The sequence below is a fragment of the Malaya genurostris genome, chromosome 1 (assembly GCF_030247185.1).
Source record: "Malaya genurostris strain Urasoe2022 chromosome 1, Malgen_1.1, whole genome shotgun sequence".
Classification (NCBI taxonomy): Eukaryota; Metazoa; Arthropoda; class Insecta; order Diptera; family Culicidae; genus Malaya; species Malaya genurostris.
This window is the reverse complement of record NC_080570.1, coordinates 162,317,966-162,342,324: the sequence shown is the minus strand read 5'-3', so window position 1 is coordinate 162,342,324 and position 24,359 is coordinate 162,317,966. Positions and strand designations below refer to the sequence as shown.

General features: G+C 37.6%; 1 protein-coding gene across 5 annotated transcripts in view; it reads right to left on the bottom strand.

Annotated features, from left to right (window-relative positions):
* The window catches only part of LOC131426560 (carbonic anhydrase-related protein 10), a 211,287-nt gene that overhangs the window by 50,679 nt on the left and 136,249 nt on the right, over positions 1–24,359 (bottom strand). Inside the window, exon 1 of one of the 5 annotated variants that reach the window (XM_058589396.1) lies at positions 3,309–3,605. The exons of 1 other annotated variant lie outside the window; for it this stretch is intronic. The gene's annotated coding sequence lies outside the window, so the exon portion shown is untranslated. Of the gene's footprint in view, positions 1–3,067; positions 3,087–3,175; positions 3,606–24,359 lie in introns of those variants that run through there. 3 more of the 5 variants (XM_058589397.1, XM_058589395.1, XM_058589399.1) reach the window with 3 other exon arrangements.

Below are 24,359 nucleotides of genomic sequence, written 5' to 3'. Positions count from 1 at the left end.
GACCGTCAGCATATTTCTACTAATGCATTTGACTTTTGCTGCCATTTTCAAGTGAAGCTCCCAGAATTCATCGTCAGTTGAATAATCGTACCTAGTCATTTGAAGTTTTCCTGGTCAGTTTCAAGTGCCAAGTAGTCTAGGTGCTTCATTGTCTTCGCTGTTGGTAGTGAACAAGTGCGAATGAATAGAATTATAAATGGAGTAAAGCATTGAAAATGAAAACTAAAGGAGGAAACTATTAATTTATGTGTATTCTGTAATTGATATTTCAGCTATCTAATTTGTCTTTCATTTAATTGTCTTGAACCAATTCGAATGTTTACATAAACCTTATTTTAAGGCCGCTCTCTCAAACAATTGAAAAGATATTTTGTTACTTCGAGAGATCAACTGACGGTGGTGAAACTGAGCTTCGATTGAAAGTGTGAAGAGTGACGAACTGAATGCTGCTCGTTAGGTACGCCACGGAACGTTGTGTGTGTCAGAAGTTTACTGCAGTAGGGTGATCGTCAATGTGTTCCACATTCAGTTTCAATTGAATTGAATGAAGTTTCACTGCACTGCTCACTATTATTGAATCTGCATCTCTCATATTATTTTCGAAGAAACATACAAAGTTTCAGAAGAACGAAATCAACCGGAATAAAACAAATGATATATAAAAAAAGAAGAACGAAAGAACGGTTCAACAGAACTAATTCTTTCGGTAGAACTATCAAGTTTTGAGCGATTCTTTGTAATTAACGGTTTTGCCCATCTCTAGAATACACTCCTAGTTTGAATCCTAAGAGTCTTAAGAACTGCTGATTTTCAGATAGCCCAAATAAGACTTATTTAGTGGTAGTCTTACAAAGTACTGAATAGTTCGGAAAATCGATTCAGCCATCTCTGAGAAAATTGATCGCACGTTACATACACAATTTCAGATCTTGACGAACTGATTCGAATGGTATATGACACTCAGCACTCCGGGCCTTGGTTCCAAAATCGGTTTTCACAGTGATTTCATAACTTATCTATATTAGAAAGCCAAGTAAGACTTCTTACCATTGTTATGTGCACTTGGTATATATTTCCTATTTCTAAATCGAGACACTCAAAAAATACTTTATTTCTCAATTCTCGATGTTCTTTTGGATATGGGATTTATCGAAATATTCAAAAAAATACTGAACATAGGCGATTTGAGCCTGTTCAAAAAACCGGGAATTTTTTTGTCTCGCGCACCGGGAAAACCGGGAAATTGAAAACGGCAATTCACTTGCCACCCTGTAATAGAAATAATTAAAAGGACCGACGTTAGAAAATTTCAAAATCATTTCTTATTAATTTTACAGAAATTTTTTTTTTAAAGGTGGGTGGATAATGTCGTGAGACATAACTGGATGACGTGAGTGCGAATAAAATGGATAGTTCTGGACCTGGAATTCTGGAACCGAATTTTGGAGCCGAATGTTAGAACTGAATTCTGAAATTTAATTTTGAAGTCATATTCTGGAACTGAATTTTGGATTGTTGGAACTGATCACTGAACCTGTGTCCTGTATCTGATTTCTGAAAACGGAATTGAAGACCAGGATTCTGGTTAGACTCTGAATTCTGAAGCTGAATCTAGCACTGAGCTCTGGACTTGGATTCTGGTTTGTAACTGAATTCAAGTTACAGAATTCTCTTCCGGGATTCATTTTTTTTTTCAATTCTATTAAATTCTGTTTCTAGAATCCAGATTTCTAGAATCCACAATTCAGTTACACTTCTAGCATTGTGAAACTAAGTTTTGAAAGAAAATTCTAGACCAGCATTGCATTCCGGAACTCAATTCTAGAACTCTGGAATGCATTTTAGAACTAAATTCTGGAAATAGAACTGAGTTATGGAACTGAATTCTGGTCTGAACCTTAATTTCAGTCCCGGAATTCAGTTTAAAAATTCAGATTCAACTTAAGAATTCATTTCCAAAATTAAACTCCAACGACTAGGTCTAGATCCGATTCTGAAATCCAGGCTTCGTCAATCAAGTTCTTGAATTCGGTTTCAGTTCCAGAACTCTGAAATACTATTTTGGTCTTGGATTCTGGACAAGGAACTGAATTTTAGATCTGGATGTTAAAACATCTGGTCTTGGATTCTGAAACTGCTACTTAAAGTGTCAAATGACGCAATATTCCATTCGTACAGAACTTCACAGGATCCGAGTGATTTATATGTATCAATTATTCATCAAGCAGATATGTGCTTCTGTGGCTCAGTCAATCAACTGACGTGCTTTGTGAACTAATGTTTCTCGGTTGAAGTCGCGCTGTGGCTAACGGCCTTTTATTTTCTATTTCATTCGATTTCAAGCCATGTAATTTTTGAAATCACACAATTTCACATGTTCTTGAATATAAATTTGTGTGTAATACGACGCTCCATTGATGTGCATTTTATAAAATGTAAAATCACAAGACTTTTTCGATCTGTGTCACGTCAAAAGAGGATAAAAATGATATTTTTTTTAAAAATCGTTCTGCAATTTCCTCAGTTTTTAAATTTCGTGAAAATCCTAAGTAAACACAGTTTCTTACTTTTTGTGTTTTAGATGTTTTACACGAGCGATCTGGACGAGATAGTAGCTCGATTTTTCTTACATAATCAGAGCTTTTAAAATTTAATGGTAAAATTTCAACGAATTTTTTTTAGTTTGAAATGATCTTCTACAAAATGATTCGTCCAGCCATCGCATTTAAAACACTTCAAATTATTAGCTTCGTAATTTTTTTCACCATCTAATTTTACGAAAAGAAAAACTGGGGTTTCGATTCGTGAAATAGTATCATCTTCAAACCTATCTCAATCCATTTCTAGCATATTAATTTACAACGTTGCTAAACAATATTTTATCACAGTGTATTCGATGTTTCGATGAAAATCGAGACAAATTAAACAACTCTGAACACGTGTCTTTGAACGGCAACCGTCACTTCCACTGACAGCGGCAAGCAGCGGCAGCACCTCAACTCAACACAACACAACAAAACACAGAAAAAAAAACAGTAGGCTGCGCAGTTTTAAACCCAAAACGCACTGGAAAACCATTCACGGTAGGTAGTAGGATGACGTTTCGGCTGCTCTCCAGCAAGAAATAAAAATAAAACACACCCGCGCAACTTGAGTGCTATCGTAGGAAACTAACCTCACTTTCACTTTTCTTCCGATCTCTCGAAACCAATCGAACCGAAACAAATGGTCACAATCAGTCACCGCACACCACCGGGTTCGAAACCACACACACAGTGCCTCCCTTCCCCCGGACCAAACACACTCACACAGAAACAGGAGGACCCCGGAGGAGTCGGAGAAGGTCAGCTGATTGTTTCTTCCCCGCGCACCGTACGTTACGTGGAGGAGAGATCGCGGAACGTACTACGTAGTATCCGGTTCCGGCGTTTTGACTACAACTGCCATCGTAATGAACCAGGCGACCGAGCGCTCTTCATACGGTTAACGGCGGTATCCGCGGACGAGGATTTATCGTGACCGGTTCGTTCAGCTGTCATCGAATAACTAACATTCCGGCTGGTGCAAAACAATAGGAACCAGCCGTGTGTGGGTCCTCCGTCCTTCCGAGAGGACGCGAATAGCAAATTTTGTTCCCGAAAAGCCGAAGCAAGCGGGTTTTCTTATCAAGCAAATGTTCGTGAAAACGACGACGGACGGCGAGTGGAATCCTCTTGGAGCGACCGTTCGGTGGAACCGTATGAGTGAGCGAGACAAAGGCTGTTTCGCGGCATTAGGAGCAACCACTCTTCGGGTGATGTCCGAAGCGCACGCGTATAAACAATTGCGAGAACGGCCGACCACTGCGAGATGACGGATGGAACGCAAAACGGAATACGGGATTGAAATTGTTGTTGATAATGCGAGCGATGATAAGGAATTTTCGGGGGTTTCCAGTGATAAAGTGTAGGATTTTACGATTGGAGATTGCGGTTTTCGTTCATTCCGGTTAATCGTTGCTAATACTTTGAACGAATATAAAATTTAAATTCATCAGAGATGTAAACGTCAAAGCTTATCTAACATTAACTAACGCGAAGCAAATTCCTTCACCGAATTAAATTATCCAATGAAAAAAAAAAGTTTTTACTCCACTTTCATACTTTCAATAACAAATAAACGTAAGCGAAGCGAATGTTAACCGAAGCCATGTCATAGTTTTACGTTTCGTCTTCGAATCTTCGGAGTAAAACAGTTGAAATTGAACTAAAAGAACCAACGAAGTGGGCTTCCAGGAAGATGTACACAATTTTCGTCACTATTTGAAATGGTTCAAGATGAAAACTGTACTTTTTTCTGCGTGATGATGGACGATGAAAATTATTTACCGGAAGACTGCCATGCAACGGAATGTATGAAAGAGGAGCATTTCAGGATGAATAAAAAGGCCAAGTTTCGCAAAAAAATATTTGGTTTGGCAGGCAACATGCAGCTGAGGTCGAGCAAGCCAAAGCTTGATCACTATCGGAACGAAGACGAATCCACCTAATTGCCCAGAGTTGCAACCTATCGAACGGTGTTGAGCTTTTGTGAAGAGAGAACTCTCACAATCTAATCTCTCGAAAACCTTGGTCGAAAGCAGCCAAATCGATTGCAGAGAAGAAGTCTGCACAGATCCTAAACTGCCCATACTCGCATATCAGTCCCATATCGATTTTCGCCAATTTTGAGTTAGCTTGAGGAATGAAATCTATTCTCAGTATACTTTCAGAAATTGCAATAAAAGTTTGTTCAGTAAAATGTGAAAAAAATATCAACTCATGTTTGTCCCATATGCAAAATACTCGCATATCAGTCCCATTCAGTGCAAATTTCAATAATTTCATTTGTTGCAATATTGGAACAGTAAAGGTGTATTAGGTAGCAAAATAAATAAAAAAATCGGAAATAAAATTTTAATCATCTTTTTCTCGACATGCCGATTTTCCATATAGGACTGATGCAAGTATGGGCAGTAAAGGGCTGAAGTAAATTAAAAAAATGGTAGTTCTCTTCATGCAGCCTAATCTAGTAACTGTAAATAGTTCTCAGATGACAGACAATGCACAATTAAATGAATATATAGTGCATCTTGGACTAAACTAACAGCCCTTATTTAATCTGACGCTAACCAGCCTTAACTGACACTAACAACGTGGATCGCAGAGTGATGGAAGAGGCCTTTGTATTTTTTAAAGAAGGAAACTGCGTAGCTCAGCTGTTCCTTTACGAATTTACATTCAATTTACACCCTCGAATTTCGCAAGATTCGTAGATTGATTCAAAAATTTTGTAGCTGACAATCGGTTAAGGAAAATCAACGAAATTTTTTACACGCACAACTGAAGCCCAGAATGGCGAATATAATGTTGAGAACTTCAGCTCCATCCAGTTATAGCTTTGTTGTTAGTCAACCGATTTTTTTTTAAATTTGTGCATCATTGGAAAAGTACTACTACCAGAAATGAAATGCCCTGAAACACGTAAAATAAGGTTGTCTATCCAAAGTAATAGTAAAAATTGTTGATCGATGACCTCAGAAAAGATGCGACTTTTCACAATTTGCTTTTTACACTTCATTTGATTGCTAGAGATCACCATTAGAATCCGGAATCCACGTAAATGACTGTGCTTACGGGTCCAGTTGACCCATTTTATACTTCCGTGACATGATTCTTCATCAACTTACTTCGTATGCACTTCAGTAGGATAAGCGAGCAAAGAGTGGAGTCGGAGGGGACAATTACCCGAGTGTTAGTTTTCGAAAAGAGTTCAGTCAACAGCTAGGGCAGTAGTTGATTCACTCTCGACTTCGCACAGATCACTGTCACTATTTCACTTCCATTATACGCTTCGTTTCCTATTGTACAAATATCAAAAAATGAAATCATTCAACACCAATTGCAAGCGATAGAGGTTGGAAAATATAAAGTAAATATATAACATATATTATATTGAATGCAATATAACTTGGACATTGTGAACTTTCACATCTTTAACCGACTTTTGTTCTAAATTTCGCGGAAAATTTGGAACAAACTAGGACATTAATTGCTACATGAAAATTGTTTTCCAATATAAAACATTTTTTTTCGGGATTTTCAGGTATATTTACCGAAATTCTTCAGATTTTCAGTGAAAACGAAGTTTACTTACAGTTTTACTTACAAAAATGTAACATTTATTTCTTTGCTACAACTTTAACATACAAAAAGTAACGCTTCGTATAATCTATAACATACAAAAAAAGTAACGGAAGTAACGCATCTATAACTTACATAAAGCAACGCATGTAACGCTTATGATTTCCAAATATGTAACGCATGTAACGCTTCGTAACATACAAAAAAGTAACGGGAGTAACGCATCGTAACACGCCTATTACTTACAAAAAGTTCGTAATGCCTATTACTTACAAATAAGTAACACCTATAACATGAAAAAAGGAACGTATGTAAGACTTTGTAACGACTATTACTAAAAAAGCCGCATGTAACACTTCGTAACGCCTATTACTTACAAAAACTGCCGCATGTAACGCATCGTAATAAGTACAACCTACATAAAAGTAACGCATGTATCGCTTCGTAACACCCATAACATACAAAAAAGTAACGCGTGTAACGCTTAGTAACACCTATAACATACAAAAAAAAAGAAGTAACGCATGTAACGTAACACATATAACATTTAAAGCGTAACGCACGTAACGCCTATTACTTACATAGAGTAACGCATGTAAAGCTAATGATTTACAAAAAATGTAACGCATGTAACGCCTATAATTTACCAAAATGTATCGTATGTAACACTTCATAACATCTATAACATACAAAACAGTACCACATATAACTCTTTGTAACGCCTATTACTTACAAAATAGTTACGCATGTAACGCTTTGTTAAACTTAGTACATTAGAAAAAAAGTAACGCATGTAATGCTTCGTAACACCAATAGCGACTATAACCTACGACAGAACCTATATTTGCATGAGTTTTCATTCCAGAGTCGTTGAAATTGGTTTTGCTAGATAGTGTTGGTAGTATTATTTTAAAAGAAACGCAATAAGAAAAGCTGTAGTAAGTTGCACTAAAAAAAGTTCAAAGTTTAATGAGGTGTTCCACGAGAAACGATAATTCTTGATCTGTACTTACTTGTAAAAATGCAACACTTTTGATTTTGTGCATAACTTTTTATTGGATGGTAAAAAATCCGAAAATTTTCTGGGAGAAATAGTTTAGAGTGTAATGTTTACAGGTGAAAAATTTCGCTACAAATCTGTCAAGTGATTATCGAGATGCCAACAGAAAGTTTCAAATTTTGCGAAAATCAGTTTTTTACAGGCTCAGATATTTCTTGCAACCCAGAGATAGTCAAAACGGAAATTTATACGCGTGAAAGAGTATCAAGTGTCTAACAAAAAGATCCCCAAAGAAGAAGTCAAATTTTCGGAGCATATGTTTCGGCATAACACCGAAATAATTATCACTAAACTTTGCTTGGGTACTTTTTTGCTCATTAGAGGGCATTTTGACGTGAATACGTCCTGCTTTAATATGGGGTGCCCTTTCAAAATTTACTCTCTGGGAGAGTGATGAGTTTTTGATCGTGAATATCTTTTATTTTGTCTGACGTATCAACAAAATTTCTACCGCATGGCATCGGAAATATGTTCAGCAATTTATGAACAAAATTTCAGCTGTATAACACGACCACAAATAATTAAAAATTCAGTTTTTTTAAATGTATCAACGAATATTAAAGAGGAACCGGAAATCGGATCCAATTGAAATTCAACAGCAGAATAAGGAATCTAAATTTGTGAAAATCGGTTCAGCCATCTCCGAGAAAAAGGAGTGCATATTTTTGTTACATACATAGTAAAACACACACACATACATACATTCACTTCGTTCGTCGAGTTGAATCGAATGGTATGAAATTTGCCCCTTCGGGCTTCGGTTGAAAAGTCTGTTTTCACAGTGATTGCATAGTCTTCCTATATGAGAAAGGCAAAAAACAGAAGGCAATTAATTAAATGTATGAATTTATAACGAACCTCCCGGCAGCCGACCGTCCGAAGTTTCACAAGTTTCGGAAGATATTTCGTGTTTCAGCAAGAAGCGCGATAAAATGGCTCAATTGGTTCTGATCAATAACGGAGTAGCAACTCACTAACAGTCTCTAATTCTAATTCTAATTATTCGTCGACATTAAATTTGTGGTGATCACTTTTATCTTCTGCAGTTCTTTTTCGAAAACAGTCTTTAATCCTATTTGCATTTGTAAATCATTAAAAACTCACAGATTGTCCCATTAATAATCAAAAATGTGTAATTTTCAAAATGGTTAAAAACATCCAGTGCACATAGAGAAAAAAGTTTAATCTAATAATAATTGTAATATAATCGTTATAAAAATTCCCATGCTAGAACTGCAAAAGTCCTTACGAAAAAAAAACACAAATTAAACTTTATATCAAAGCAGGCTGACTCACTTTTATCAACATCGGATGCCATTCCAGTCGCTGCTGCACTAAAAAAATGAACCATTAACCGTTTCAATCTGACTGACCTTGTGTGAGATGCTCGCTGAATTTGCTCCAACCACGCTCGCTTGGATTGCATAACGAAATAAAGGGTGATTTTTTAAGAGCTTGAGAACTTTTTTAAACAATAAAACGCATAAAATTTGCAAAATCTCATCGGTTCTTTATTTTAAACGTTAGATTGGTACATGACATTTACTTTTTGAAGATAATTTCATTTAAATGTTGACCGCGGCTGCGTCTTAGGTGGTCCATTCGGAAAATCCGCTTTTTTATCGACAAATTTTGTTCAGCGATGAGGCTCATTTCTGGTTGAATGGCTACGTAAATAAGCAAAATTGCCGCATTTGGAGTGAAGAGCAACCAGAAGCCGTTCAAGAACTGCCCATGCATCCCGAAAAATGCACTGTTTGGTGTGGTTTGTACGCTGGTGGAATCATTGGACCGTATTTTTTCAAAGATGCTGTTGGACGCAACGTTACAGTGAATGGCGATCGCTATCGTTCGATGCTAACAAACTTTTTGTTGCCAAAAATGGAAGAACTGAACTTGGTTGACATGTGGTTTCAACAAGATGGCGCTACATGCCACACAGCTCGCGATTCTATGGCCATTTTGAGGGAAAACTTCGGAGAACAATTCATCTCAAGAAATGGACCGGTAAGTTGGCCACCAAGATCATGCGATTTGACGCCTTTAGACTATTTTTTGTGGGGCTACGTCAAGTCTAAAGTCTACAGAAATAAAATTTTCCCAAAATTGGACTTTCCGAATGGACCACCTAAGACGCAGCCGCGGTCAACATTTAAATGAAATTATCTTCAAAAAGTAAATGTCATGTACCAATCTAACGTTTAAAATAAAGAACCGATGAGATTTTGCAAATTTTATGCGTTTTATTGTTTAAAAAAGTTCTCAAGCTCTTAAAAAATCACCCTTTAGATAGTAGGCGTCGCCGCCGTTTGCTCCGTCGGTTGGTAACTTTCAAGCTCGCCGGTTTCTTTTTAGAAATCGATTATTCCCTTGCCTGGGTTTCGGGTTTGGATTTTCGAAAAGTAGGCTCCTCTAGATTTGACTGGTGGTGTGAATTTCAACATTTTCTACGCCTACTCGTATCGCGGATCGTATGAATCGGAGCCCCTGAACCGGAAGATTGAACATTAAACACTTGACCTTGCCCGGCGAGGTTATGTTCGTTTAATAACAATTTCACGGCACAAATGACTATCAAGCATAGTAGGAGTCCCCAACCTCTGGATGGGAATTGAAGGCGGGCGGTTTGTTTTTTCGAGGAGCTCTACCGAGAGCGGAAAGAGCCAAGACTGGGTGGAGTTTGCGCAAAAATTGTTGATTCACTGGTGGGAAATTTTGTTTATTATTGCTGGTTTGGTTTGGAAAAATGCAAAAATGCAAACAACACCTAACGGCGAAGAAGGAATACGGTTAATGTTGGTCATAGAAGCAGGAAAGGAGTGAAGGGAAAACTCAAAAACTTTGTCGGCTACCCGATAGCCTTTGTCTACTTTGTCATAATAAAATTGTTGACACTTTCACCAACAGTTTTATAAAAGTACAAATCTCAAAAATTCAATCTTTTACCGACAATAGAAAACGACCCGCTAACGGAATATTTTCGTCCATGTGGTATGGCCCGTGTACTCAAAAATTTGTCGGAGTTTTCCGTATTATTATTTGGTTTATCTGCTCAAAGGAAAAAAGCGGCCAAAATGGATCTGCGTGTAGTAAGAAGGTTTACAAGTGGGTAATTCAAGCTTTCAAGAGGATTCCAAACAGTTCTGTAAGAGATGGGACGAGCAAACTGCAATTGAGTGAAACTGCCGTGCAAGACGCCATAGAACTCCGGCAGCTTCCGAGACTTCTATTTTTTCACAGCACATTATAAATTTGATGTTCCAGAAGACGTTTAAAATGCATAAGATTTCAAAGTTTGCCAAAAAGTACATGATTTGGCAAGCAATTCGCTCCTAGGGAAAGCGAAACACTCCACTTGTGATGGGGACGGGTATAGCGTAATAGGTTAGTTGATGCCCACCTGGATTCGATTGCCAACCTCGAACATAGGGTCAAAATTGTTCTGTCCGCAAGAGACGAATAACGTTAAGATTGAAACCGCTATAATCGAAACAAGAACCTTTATTTGTGACAACCGGAACGATCAACGAGCAGGTATACTTTAAGAAAGTTTTTCTGGCCGAATTTAGCTTCGTGTCAATACTAAAAAGATAAATTAGACTACTACAGAAAACAGCCATTAGAACAGAAGCACTCTGCAACGATGATTTCACCAACAACAGTGTCACCGAACCAACGGACGAGGGCGTGATTGGTGAACCGATCCCGTATAAAAAAGAAAAATAACGAGATCCAGCAATTTAAAAAAAAACCTGTTTTCATTCTCCTAGTGGTGTAATGATGCCGTTCTCGTATTACTCATATTTTCATGAATACCACTGATTCGTCTAGTTGTTGTTGAAGGTTTCATGTTCACTCCACTTTATTGCTGAACCAAAACTTTATTCTTCGTACGGTTAAAGAAACGATTATTTATTGTACCGAACTAAACTGGAATTAAGCGACTCGACCGTCCGGCTACCGTTGGTAAAAGAGAACAAGATAACAACTGAGAGAGAGATAACAAAGAATACAGTGGGAAGTTGAACTATGCGTTATCAATACGCAATCCATCAGCGTTAATGAAATTTTGGATCTAATTTCCACTGTTTGAATTCAAATTGGTAGTTGCGATTGAACTAGATCTAACAGTCACTAGAGGATTCTTACTTGTTTATTTAGGAAAAAGAACAATATTTTCAATTTGTATTTCCATTTTAGCAAATTGCTTGCCAAATCATGTACTTTTTGGTAAACTTTGATATCGGCTACTACGGTTTTCGAATATTTTTTTCGTTTTTTGCATCTAAAAATGACAGTTCGAGATTTAAAAAAATGACTTTAAATGACAGTTTAGAATTTGAAACACATTTCACTCTCTAGTTCGGAAATCGAGGGACGGAAAAAATGTGTGGAAAACGGTATAGCCATCTCTGAGAAAATGAAGTGAGCTCCGTTTTCGAGTTTCCGAATACTATTTCCGGTACATCCGGAATCGGGAGCATGAAACCGATGTAGCCCTACAAAATGAAAGAATCTTAAGCAAAATTTAGAAGATTTCTTCCCTTTTTGGCATCATCACTCACAACCTTCACCCTGTAGTTCCGGAACCGGAGGTCGGATCCGGATGAAATTCAAAAGTAACCCTTTAGTTTAGGTCTAAATTTGTGAAAATTGGTTTTGTCATCTCTGAGCGAATCAAGTGAATTCCGTTTTGAGTTTTTTGACCACTATTTCTGGTACTCTCGGAACCAGGAACACATCATTTTGTAACTCCGCAACCGGACGATGAGGCCGGGGAAAAATTCAACAGCAACCTACTCGATCAGAAAACCATCTCACTTTTCCCGTCCATTGGTAATTTTAATTTATGACCAACAAATTTTGCGCGTTAGTAAAAAATATAGACTAAGGTCTTCTTTATGCGGTCTTTTTATGCGACTTTTTTATGCGAAGTTTCAGAGTTGTGCGTTTTTTTATGCGGTACGTAAACTCGCATAAAAAAGACTTCAGTGTAATTATTTTTCCCTTACTTAATCTTATGTATAATCAAACTCACCTGTATGATATAAAATATCAGTATTTCAACAACTATCCTTAGTGAATTTATATCAAATTCATATAGATTTTGTGCCATTTATAACATCAAAGTTTGATAGGGGAGACCGGGGCTAGACAGAACACGGGGTTAAGCCGGACAGCTTCAATATCTTCTAGTTAAACCAGCAATAATTTCGATCCTTGGAATCATTTTGTAAACGTACTTTCATGTAACAGACAGACGCCAGCCAATTCAGCTCGACGTCAATCGTGTTCGTGTCAAAACGTTTTACGTTTTTTTACTGATTTTTTTTTATTTATTTGGGTATATTTGATTTCTGTGCATGGTATTGACAATCTTTTAAGTGTGTTTGTATGTTCATCCAGTGATTATTCAGTGCTTGCGATTACGTGGAAAAGAAAATTATTTTTGCGTCTCGAATCGTCTGTGTGGGACTAAACCGGATAAAAAAGTGGGCGTCAACAGGACACATTATTTTTTACCAGAAATTCTGAATGGTTTCTTGAAACACACCTAAAAATATTGATATCTATACTTCTATTTTACTTCTTATCACTTATTAAAATATGATTTACTATTGATTTGAGTAAACGAAACAATCAAATAGCCTCCAATAAAGACTCTGAAGTCAACATTTGAAACCAACGAAGAATTCATGCCAACGTGGTTTCACTTTCTTCGCACTCATCAACAGTATTCGTTCTCCAACGTTCTGAAACTTTTTAGTCCTTTTTGGTTTAGCTCCGCGGTTTCGAAATATTGGATTGGTCACTTCATTGTAACTTGGTATAAAAAGTAATGCATGTTTTTTGGGAATTGTAGCTGAAAGTTGTATAAAGACTGTCCCAGAAAGTATGGACGCACTTTGATTTCGCTGTGAATATTTGACAAGTGTTAGATATTCAAATTTTATTCGATATACTGAGAATATAAGACTACAACAACAAAATATTATTCTCAACATTTGCTACTTAGCCATTGTAGACTAGCTGGCGCACCTTCTTGCGAACGTTCCTCTTTAAATTCCGTACAGACTTCTTGGCGACAAGTTTTGACACTTTTTTCCAATCTTTTTCGAACTGTTGAATGGTTTCGGCTGCCGAGACATGTTTCCTAAGATGTGCCTTCGCTAATGCCCAAAATTCCTCAATTGGCCGAAGTTGTGGGCAATTTGGTGGACTCATGTCTTTTGGGACGAAAGTGACATTTTTGGTAGTATACCATTCTACCGTTGATTTCGAGTAGTGGCAAGAAGCAAGATCTCGCCAGAAGACAACAGGATCCTTGTGGCTTCGAATCATGGGTAGAAGTCGTTTTTGTAAACATTCCTTGATGTATATTTCGCTGTTCATTGAAGCAGTGGTGATGAAGGGTTTCGAAATTTTACCGCTGCTACAAATTGCTTGCCAGACCATAGCATTTTTACGAAATTTTTCGACTTCAATCGATGTCTCGGACTGGTTTAACACTTGCACCTTCTCGCACCGTATAATATTGAGGTCCACGCAAGGATTTGTAATCGAGTTTCACGTAAGCTTCGTCGTCCATGATTATGCAGTTCAAATTTCCATCAAGAATCGTATTGTACAGCTTTCGAACCCTCGGCCTGATCGATGCTTCTTGTTTCAGACTACGTTTTGGATGTTTCTGCTTCTTATAGGTTCGAAGATTCAAACGTTCTTTAGCACGAAGAACATTTGACTTCGAAGTGCCCACTCGAACTTTGCTCGAACGCCTTCAGTAAACGTTTATCCAACTGAGGGTTAACAGGACCTTTTTGTCGACCCCAAAAGTGTTATCCTCACCGTACTCTCTGATTGCATTTCGCACGGCTTTTTCACTTACTCCTTCCATTTTTGCTATCTTTCTCAGTGACAGTCCGCGTTCTTTGAACCATTTGTACACAATTTTTCGACGTTGTTCTGCTGAAAGTCCACGCATTTCGAAACAAATTAATGAAAACGAATAAACAACTGCACAAGTGGTTAGAGAAGAGTGTAAACAACAGGACGCAGCCATAAAAATGGACAGATTCTGACCCATTGCGAAATGGCAGCGGTTTTTGGTTGTGTCCATACTTTCTTTAGAAATATTAGGCAAAAATCTAGTATCCGGCTTAGCAGTTTTTGTCGAGCCGTTTTTTCGACCACTTTGTCGAGCAGTTTTTTAAGCACTCTTTTAAGTATTTTGTCGGGCAGTTTTTCAAGCACCTTGCCTAGCGCATTGTCGAGCAGTACTTTGCTGAGAAGTTTTTCTAGCACATTGCTGAGAAGTATTGAAAGCCCTTTTTCGAGCAGCTACTCGATTGTATTGTCGAGCAGGTTGTCTTGCAGCTTTCGAGTACTTTACCAAAACCATTGTTGAGAAGTTTTTCGAACAGTTTTTCAAGTCCTTTATAGGAAAAGTTTCTATCACCTTGTCGAACTTGGACATATTTGACACACACACACACTCAACTCGACGAACTAGGCCAAATGGTATGCCTTTTTACTAGTCGATTTTCTAAGTAATTTCACAACATTTTCATATGAGAAACGCAATATCTACTCCCGCGCTGAGCTGCGAGCAGATGAAGCTCCATTTTAAACACGCAACTGTAAATTCCTTGCCAGATCATAAGTTTATCGCTAAACATAAAACTCTTGAAACCTGTACTACGGCTATCGAAACTGATGTAGGCAGTTGAAGATTTTGCAGGAGATAAACTGTCACATCATTATTGTCGATCCGAGAGATCGACCACTCAATTGAACTTGGAAACCCGAGCCCCGATATCCGATATGATAGGCCCCCTTGAAAACATTTTGACTCCAATATTCCGCAATCAAATATCGCCCATTCCCATAGCATCAATCTCGGCCGGAATCTGATCCCGAACCCAAAACACAGAAACAAGCTGAAAATTGCTCCCCATTGTGTCCGGCGGGGAAAATCCCAGCTCGTCGAACACAGCAGCATCCGAAAAGAATTCTCCGAAAAGCTCGATAACACTATTAAAGATAAACACCTAACAAGCGTATAATGATGCGAACCTAACCCATGAACCACACCGGGAGCACCTCCCCGGTTCTTCGTCGTACAACAACAACAACAACGAAACAATTCAACATTCGGTCTGGTTTCCCCTTCCAACCAACATGAAATGGTCGAATGAAAAAAGAAACCGAAAAAAAGGTCCCAAGTACAGAAAAGCATTTCCACTAACCGCTAGGCATTTTTTTCTGTTCTATTCTTCCATTCGTTGTTTTCCCTTTTCTTCGGGTTGGCACTCCATCAACTGACAATGGCACGGCATCCGAAACTACAAGCCCTTTGCCAATGATGAAGTCTCAGCAGGCCATGTGCGACGGCTCGTTATTGATAAATTTCCCATCACCCAGTGGATGACTCCATCCATCAATGGGATCCGTGCACCGCCTGCTGCCACCACCATCGAATCCATCGAACGGTTGAAATTGAAACCCTTCTGAAGTGAAAATCGTCTCACCGCAGCGCCCCTTCCTCCCCAGGGTGTCAGCCGTTGCGGTTCCCTTTTTCACGGTTAACCGGTTTCCCGCTGGTTGGTGGAATTTGTACGTGTGAGGAGTCTCCTATGGTAGAGAAGTACGATGTGGGCATTGTCCCCGGGAAGACGGTGTCCCAAGACGGACTATTTTGCTGAAAGTCTTGCCGGCACTTGACCCCAGTTTGCAAGCTAAAAATCTCCACTCCACATCGAATTCCCACGGAGATTATTTCCCTGGTAAATAGTACCGGCACTGCTGAAGGTTTTTCGGGTTGATTTTACGAAATAGCTACCGTTCGATCTGTGCAACGATTCCGCCGATGGGGCCGACTTGAGCAAAGCAAAAAAAAAGAAAGAACATCGAATGAGTGTCACTATCAGCTAATCCGGACGAGATAGACGAGGGCGATACCACACCGATACAGCTTCCTATCCGACTTCTAGTGCCAACATTGAGCCCGAGCAGCCCGCAAAAGAGCGGTTTCTTTGGTCTGACAATACAAGAGCTGGGGAGGGGACAAAAAAATCCACACATAAAATTTACAACGGTTTCTTCCTTTCCCCTAGTGGAGATCGGTGGGGACGCGGGAGCTGGTTCTCTGCAACGTACGAGGGAAACGAACCGAACAGGACCGACCCGGAGGCGAGAATCCGTTTTCACTTCATACAAAAGGGATTTTTGTGCAGAATGGAATCATCGAGGGAATTCTATCCGCTAGATACTGAAGAAAAGAGCTCCGAAGCTAGCTAAATTGATAAAAGAACCACACAGCCTGCTTTGTGAAAGATACAATCATAAGCGAGTTTCGAACCCCGAACCCCGAAGTGTCAGAGGATAATTGTCGGAAAAATGGTAACTTGACTTGTTTTCTGTTTCTTTACTACGTCAGTTGACTTGTGTTCGCGATACCGTTCCTTCGATTCCTACGATTAGCCCCACCTTAATGCAACGGTGGCATCAAATAGATTCAACATTCAACATTACAGAAAGACGTTCGATCCCTTTTGAGCGGTGAACAATCGGCGCGTTATATAGTTATAACAATTATACTCTAGGAGAAGTGAGAACTCGAACCCTAAGTTTTGAGGTCTAATCTTGGATTTTAAGACTGGCGATTTGGGTTTTCGATTCTAGATGTTCAATTCTTGAACTTGGACTTATGAACGACTAAATAAAAAGAATCTATGCTATTGGACCGCTGAACTTGGGAACTCTTGGACTTTAGGAATCTGAGAGTAGTAAACTTTTGCATTCTATGATTCTTGGACATTTAGCCTCATGGACTGATACGCTCAAATATTCTAAGACTATTGAGAATTTGAATCCTTAGTTTTGAAGTCCAATCTTGGATTCAAAGTCTCTTGCGTTTTGGAGTCTTTGACTCCAAGATTTTAAACATTTTGTTTGTTAGATATTTGAATTGTTAGTCTTTTGAAATATTGGATTCTTTGATTTCAAGACTCCCAAACTCTTTAATCTTAGACTATAGAAAATTTTAACTCTTCAACTCTTCGGTATTCATGTTACCGAACAATTGAGCTCTGAAACTGACGGACTTTGATAATATTTTATTTCTATTTCTTTGGCTCTTGGATTCTGGGATTTTCAGTATTTTAGACTCCCGAACACTTGGATTCCATTGCATTGCTCGACTCTTGGAAATTTGAATTTTTGAATCCTTGGACTTGAGATTTCGAACATTTAAATTCTTGAAGTCTTGCAACCTTCTACACTTGAACTTAAAGCCTTAGGCTTATAAAATCTTGGACACCTCCTGGTCCCTCAGTGAATTTGTAATTTCATGCAGCCAAACTTTTGAGCTCTTGGAATAACGGACTTTTATAATAACCTTTGGTTATTATGAAAGTCCGTCTAATGAAGTTACTAGCATTTTAGACTCCCAAACAATTGGATTCCTGGATTCCTCGACTCTTGGAAATTTCAATGTTTGGAATCCTGGACTCCAGAACGCTCAGTTTCTTGGACTCTTCGCCTATTGGAAATTTGAGTCTATGGATTCTTAGACTTGTGAAGTCTTGAGCTCTCAAACCCTTGAACCATCCGACTTTTTGGCTTCTAGACTGCGAGGATTCTTGGATTCACAAACTTAAATATCTTGGAGGAGTTGGCTTTATGAACTAAGCTTTCGTCCAGTCGGTGTTGAACAGTCGTTCGCACCGCACGCGTATAGCTCTTGGCTCCTGGAATTTTTTTCTGGCTACCTAGAGTTTCATTGATTCAAGGCTTCAGTCTTTTTCAAGGCTACCTGAAATACTAACTAAGTGACTAAGTGATACAAAGAGTGATATTAGAGTGACTAAGTGATACAAAGAGTGATATTAGAGTGACTAAGAAATTAATCAGCCTTTTTTAAGGCTAGCTAGGAGTCTAATCGAAGACTAATTTAGCCTAGTTAATTTAATTTAAAATTTCATTAATTTCAAAAATGCCTGCGTCCAACCGGAAAGGCAACAAGCCTAAGGCTAAAAATAATTCAATACGGAATAAATCACAATCCGTTATTCAACATTTTTCTAATAACATTCACGATCTTATAGAATCTGAATGTAAAAATAAAAGACAACGGACGGATTTCCCTTCCGTTGATCCTATGCCGTCTAACAATATTTACGAGATTCTTCCTGAATCCGATTGTAGCGACATAGAAGAAAATTCTTCAAAAATTCCCAAAATGGACGCTTGTCGTTCTGGGAAGAAACATCAATCTATGCCACCAGTGACGGTGATGATTTCCGACTTCAAAGCATTCCGTACTGAGCTTTCTACTTTTCTCCCGGAAGTAAAAGTCTCATTTCAAATCGGACGAAGAGGAGAATGTCGAGTCTTGGTGGATGGATTGGAAGATTATGAACGTCTTATTCGATATTTGTCCGAGAAACTTCATAAATTTTATTCATATGATATAAAATCAGACAGACCCTTCAAGGCTGTCTTGAAAGGATTATCAAATGATCAAAGTATTGATGAAATTAAAAATGAAATAAAAGAATTGCTTGGTTTTGCCCCTTCCCAAGTAATACTTATGAAAAAAAGAGCGAATGGTACTTCTAAACCACGCTCTGGAATTTCCCATGAACTTTACCTAATACACTTCAATCGAAGTGATGTAAACAATTTGAAAACTTTAGAAAAAGTACGTTTCATTTCCCACATTAAAATTCATTGGGAACATTATAAACGGCATAATCGTATTGCAAACTTAACGCAATGTCGTCGTTGCCAAGGCTTCGGTCATGGAACCAAAAACTGTCATATGGATATACGGTGTTTGAATTGTGGTAAATCGCATTCGAAAGACGTTTGTCCAATGAATGAAACCACTGATAAATTTTCATGTTCAAATTGCAATGGAAATCATAAATCCAATTATTTGAAATGTCCTGTCAGGGAAAAAATTTTAAACGCTCGTTCGCTTAGACAACAAGTCAAATCAACGACCTTAAATTTACAGAATATACCTGAAAATTCTTCTAAGGCACCTGCCAATTCGTCTTCTAACGAAAACAATTTATTGACAGGTAGATCGACCTCGTCATCATCTTCTTCTAATGTCAGTTATGCTGGTATATTAGGTAGAAATCTATCTCCTATTTCTTCTAATGTAAATAATCAAAACACAGGACCGCCTTGCAGTTCTTCTTCTAACGAAAACAATTTATTAATAGGTAGACCGGCCAAATCATCTTCTTCTAATGGCAGTCTACCTACAAATATTCCTTCAATGCCATTCGCTTCTTTAAATGAAGTCGATTTAGGCGATATAACTGAAAATAAAATGATCTACCTACAAGATCAACTTTTTCAAATGATCATCCAAATGAATTCGACTTCATCACTTTTTGAAGCATTTCAAATCGGATGGAAATTTGCAAATAATATTATAATGAATTTAAAATTTAACAGTGATGTTAAATAATTATTTGAATATTTTAAATTGGAATGCTCGATCTTTGAAATCGAGTGAAGATGAATTTTATAATTTTCTCAAAGTTCACAAAATTCATATTGCCATTGTGACAGAAACTTTTCTTAAACCAAATGTAAAATTTAAAAGTAATCCACATTATGTGGTTCATCGATTTGACAGGTTTACTGGAATTGGTGGTGGAGTTGCCATTTTTGTCCAACGGCAAATTAAACATCGAATTTTACCTTCTTTCAATACTAAAGTTATTGAAAGCTTGGGAATCGAAGTTGAAACCATTCATGGAATTTATTTCATCGCTGGAGCATATTTGCCATTCCAATGCACCGGCGAACAATTAAATTTCTTTAAAGGCGATTTGCAAAAACTTACAAGATATCGATCGAAATTTTTCGTAATAGGGGACTTAAATGCTAAGCATGTCCAGTGGAATTGTAGGCAAAATAACAGTAATGGTAAAATACTTCATAATCAACTCTCAGCTGGTTACTTTACAGTTCTTCATCCCAGTAATCCTACTTGTTTCTCTTCCGTGAAAAACCCGTCTACAATTGATCTGGTTCTAACAGATCAAAGTCACATTTGTAGTGAACCGATTACTCATGCTGATTTTGACTCAGATCATCTTCCTGTAACATTCAGACTTTCCAACGAAGCTATAATTAATCCAATTAGTTCTATTTTCAACTATCATAGAGCTAATTGGTTGGATTACAGATCTCACATTGAAAATCATGTGGATCATGAAACTATTTTAGAAAATTCTGCGGACATCGACACAGCAATTGATAATTTGAATCATTATATTATCGAAGCTAGAAATCTTTCAGTTCCCAAAGCTCAAACTAAATTAAATTCTCCTATCATCGATGACAATCTTCAACTGCTCATTCGGTTGAAGAATGTTCGTCGACGACAATATCAACGTTCTCGTGATCCTGCTATGAAAAACATAGTTAAGGATTTACAAAAAGAAATTAAACATAGATTTACTCTTTTGCGAAATGAAAATTTCGCTAAAGAAGTTGAACAAATTAAACCATATTCTAAACCTTTCTGGAAACTTTCTAAGGTTCTTAAGAAACCTCAGAAACCAATTCCTGCTCTCAAGGAAGGAAATCAAATACTTCTTACAAATGGTGAAAAAGCTCAAAAACTTGCTCAGCAGTTCGAGAGTGTCCACAATTTTAATTTAAACGTTGTGAGTCCTATTGAAAATGAAGTCTCACTGAAGTATGATCATATTTCAACCCAAGTGTTACAACACGATGACATTATTGAGACGAATTTTGATGAAATTAAATCAATTATTAGGAAACTCAAAAACATGAAGGCTCCTGGTAATGATGGAATTTTTAATATTCTTATTAAAAATCTTCCCGATGTTGCCTTGAGACTCCTGGTTAAAATTTTCAACAAGTGTTTTTCATTAGCTTACTTCCCAAAAAGATGGAAAAACGCTAAAGTAATTCCTATCCTAAAACCTGATAAAAACCCAGCAGAAACATCAAGTTATCGCCCAATTAGTTTACTTTCTTCTATCAGTAAACTTTTTGAAAAAAATATCTTGTTAAGAATGATGACTCATATAAATGAGAATTCAATTTTTTTACCAGAGCAGTTTGGATTTCGTCATGAACATTCAACTACTCATCAACTTGTCAGAGTAACGAACATGATAAAATCAAATAAATCTTCTGGGTTATCCACTGGAGTTGCTTTTCTAGACATAGAAAAAGCATTCGACAGTGTTTGGCACAAAGGTTTAATAGCAAAAATGTCTGATTTCCAGTTTCCTATTTATTTGATCAAAATGATTCAAAATTATTTAACTGATCGTACTCTTCAGGTTAGCTATCAGAATTGTAAATCTGAATTGCTACCCGTACGAGCCGGTGTTCCGCAGGGTTCGAGTGTAGCTCCAATCTTGTATAATATTTTCACTTCTGATCTTCCAAATCTACCTGTTGGTTGTCAGAAATCGCTATTCTGTGACGACACAAGTCTGTTAGCCACAGGTAGAAATCTAAGAGTGATCTGCAGTCGCCTACAAAGAAGTTTAAATATTTTCAGTGATTATCTGTCAAAATGGAAAATTAAACCAAATGCAGCAAAAACGCAATTAATTATCTTTCCTCACAAGCCAAGAGCTTCTTTTCTAAAACCAAACAATAATCACATTCTCAAATTGAATGGCTTGGAATTGACATGGTCTGATCAAGCTAAATACTTAGGTTTAACGTATGACAAAAAACTCACTTTCAAGGATCACATTGAAGGAATCCAGGCAAAGTGTAATAAATATATTAAATGTTTATATCCTCTTATAAACAGAAATTCTAAGCTCTGTCTAAAAAACAAATTGTTAATTTATAAACAAATTTTCAGACCAGCCATGCTTTATGCGGTACCAATTTGGTCAAGCTGTTGTTCCACCAGGAAGAAAACGCTTCAAAGGATTCAGAATAAAATTCTGAAAATGATTCTGAAGCGTCCTCCCTGGTTTAGTACAAATGAGTTACACAGACTCACAAATATAGAACCATTAGATGTAATGTCACATAATATTATAAGCAAATTCCGACAAAAATCGATGCAATCTTCAATTGAATCGATTCGCTCTCTGTATTAGTTAGTAAGTTAGTATATAAGTTCCTTTTCCCCATTACACAATACAAGTAGGTTTAGAATTTTCCATACACAAAAATCTCAGAATTGCGGAAGCAAATGATGTCTTCATAGTAATAACCAAATCATATATATATAACAGGGCTGAAAAGTCACCACTTGTGGCTGAACACCCAATTTAAATCTTAATAATTTAATTTTAACTCATATTCCAATAAATAGTTATTAAAAAAAAAAAAAAAAAAAAACTAAGCTTTCGGGCTTCGAAAGGTTTTTTTTACTCTTGAATTCCTATACTTTAGAATTCTTAAACATCCGGATTCTAGAAACGTAAGATCCTTGGACTCATGAATTCTGGAATTCTCTCTGAATTTAATTATTCAACTCTTAGATTCCTGTACTGCCGAACACTTAGGGTTTTCCTAGTTTGATAAAATTAGGATATCTTGGATTTTTACGTTTACGAACTCCAGAATCCGTTTGTTTATGGACTTTCGAACTGCAAACTTACGAACTTTCTGACCGTTGGAGTTCTGGGCTTCTTGCGCTCTTGGATTTTCAAAGTGACTCTCGTACTCTTATGCCCTTGGATCCAAGAAATCTTTAACATTTGAACTTTAGAGCTCACAAACTCTTAGAATCCAGTACTTTTGGAAAAATTTGAATTCATGAATTTAAAGATCTCTTCGACTCTGCGCCATATGAGCTCTTGAAAATTAGACCCTTGATTATTTGAACCCTTGGCGTCTTGGATTTATGATATATTGAAATCTCGTACTCAAGAACTCTTGGATTTTCTAGTTTGAGGACTTTTAAGTTGCGGATCTAACGGATTCTGGGGTTTTTGCGCTATTGAATGCTCTGGGAATCTCGGACATTCGGAGCCTTGAACAACCATCTTCCAGGAGAACGCCGTTCTTAGTTTCATCTTTTGCACTCTTGGACATACGAACTTCTGGGCTTCGACTTATGGACCTTGTGGATTCATGAATTCTCGAGCTCTTGGGCTACTGAGATGTTGAGCTTTTGCAAAGGACCGAAATGTGACCAAAGTCAGAAAAAATACTAAGTCACAAATATCCATGATCGGAAACCTGAAGTTTTGAACACATGAACTTTTTGAATCCTGAACTCCTGAACTCTTAGGCTATGAGATATTTAAATTTTTAGGCCCTTTGAACGTTCGAATTCCTTGAACTCTCAGACTCGGGAATTCTTGGACTCACGAGCTATTAGACTCCTAAATGTTTGGAGACAGAAAGCACTCCGAGACACTCATTGAATCCTGTGATCTGAACGCATTACAGTAACGTCTTGGCCTCTTGAACACATGAACTTTTGAGGTCTTGATTATTTGAGCACATAGCGTGTATGATTTATGATATATTGAACGCCTAAACTCAAGAACTCTTGGATTTTCTGGTTTGAGGACTTTTAAGTTGTGGATCTTACGGATTCTGAGGATTTGAGCAATCGGACTCTCGGAATCTCGGACTTTCGGAGCCTTGAACAACCATCTTCCAGGAGACCGCCGTTCTTAGTCTCATAAAGTCTTGGACTCATAGCCTTTTATCTTTTGCAATCTAGGACACACGAGCTCCTGGGTTTCAACTTATGAACTCTTGGATTCATGAATTCTTGAGCCCTTGGGCTATTGAGTTCTTGAGCTTTTGAACTGGGCCGAAAAGACGAATAAATAAGAAAATTACTAAGAACAAAGTCACAAATGTTCATGATCGAAAATCAGAACTTTTAAAGTCTTTAACTCTTAAACTCTTAGACTATGACAATTTTTAGGCACCTGAACTTCCGAATTTTCGAACTCTCAGACTTCTAAAACAAGAAACTATGGAATTCTTTGACTCACGAGCTATTGACTCTTAAATATTTGGAGACAGAATGCACTCCAAGATACTCTTTGATTCCTGTACTCTTGGGATATTCAAGTCTCGGGCTCTAGGACTAAGAGTGTCTCGAGTTTTCGGACTCATGAACTTTTATTTTGAGCTCTTGGATG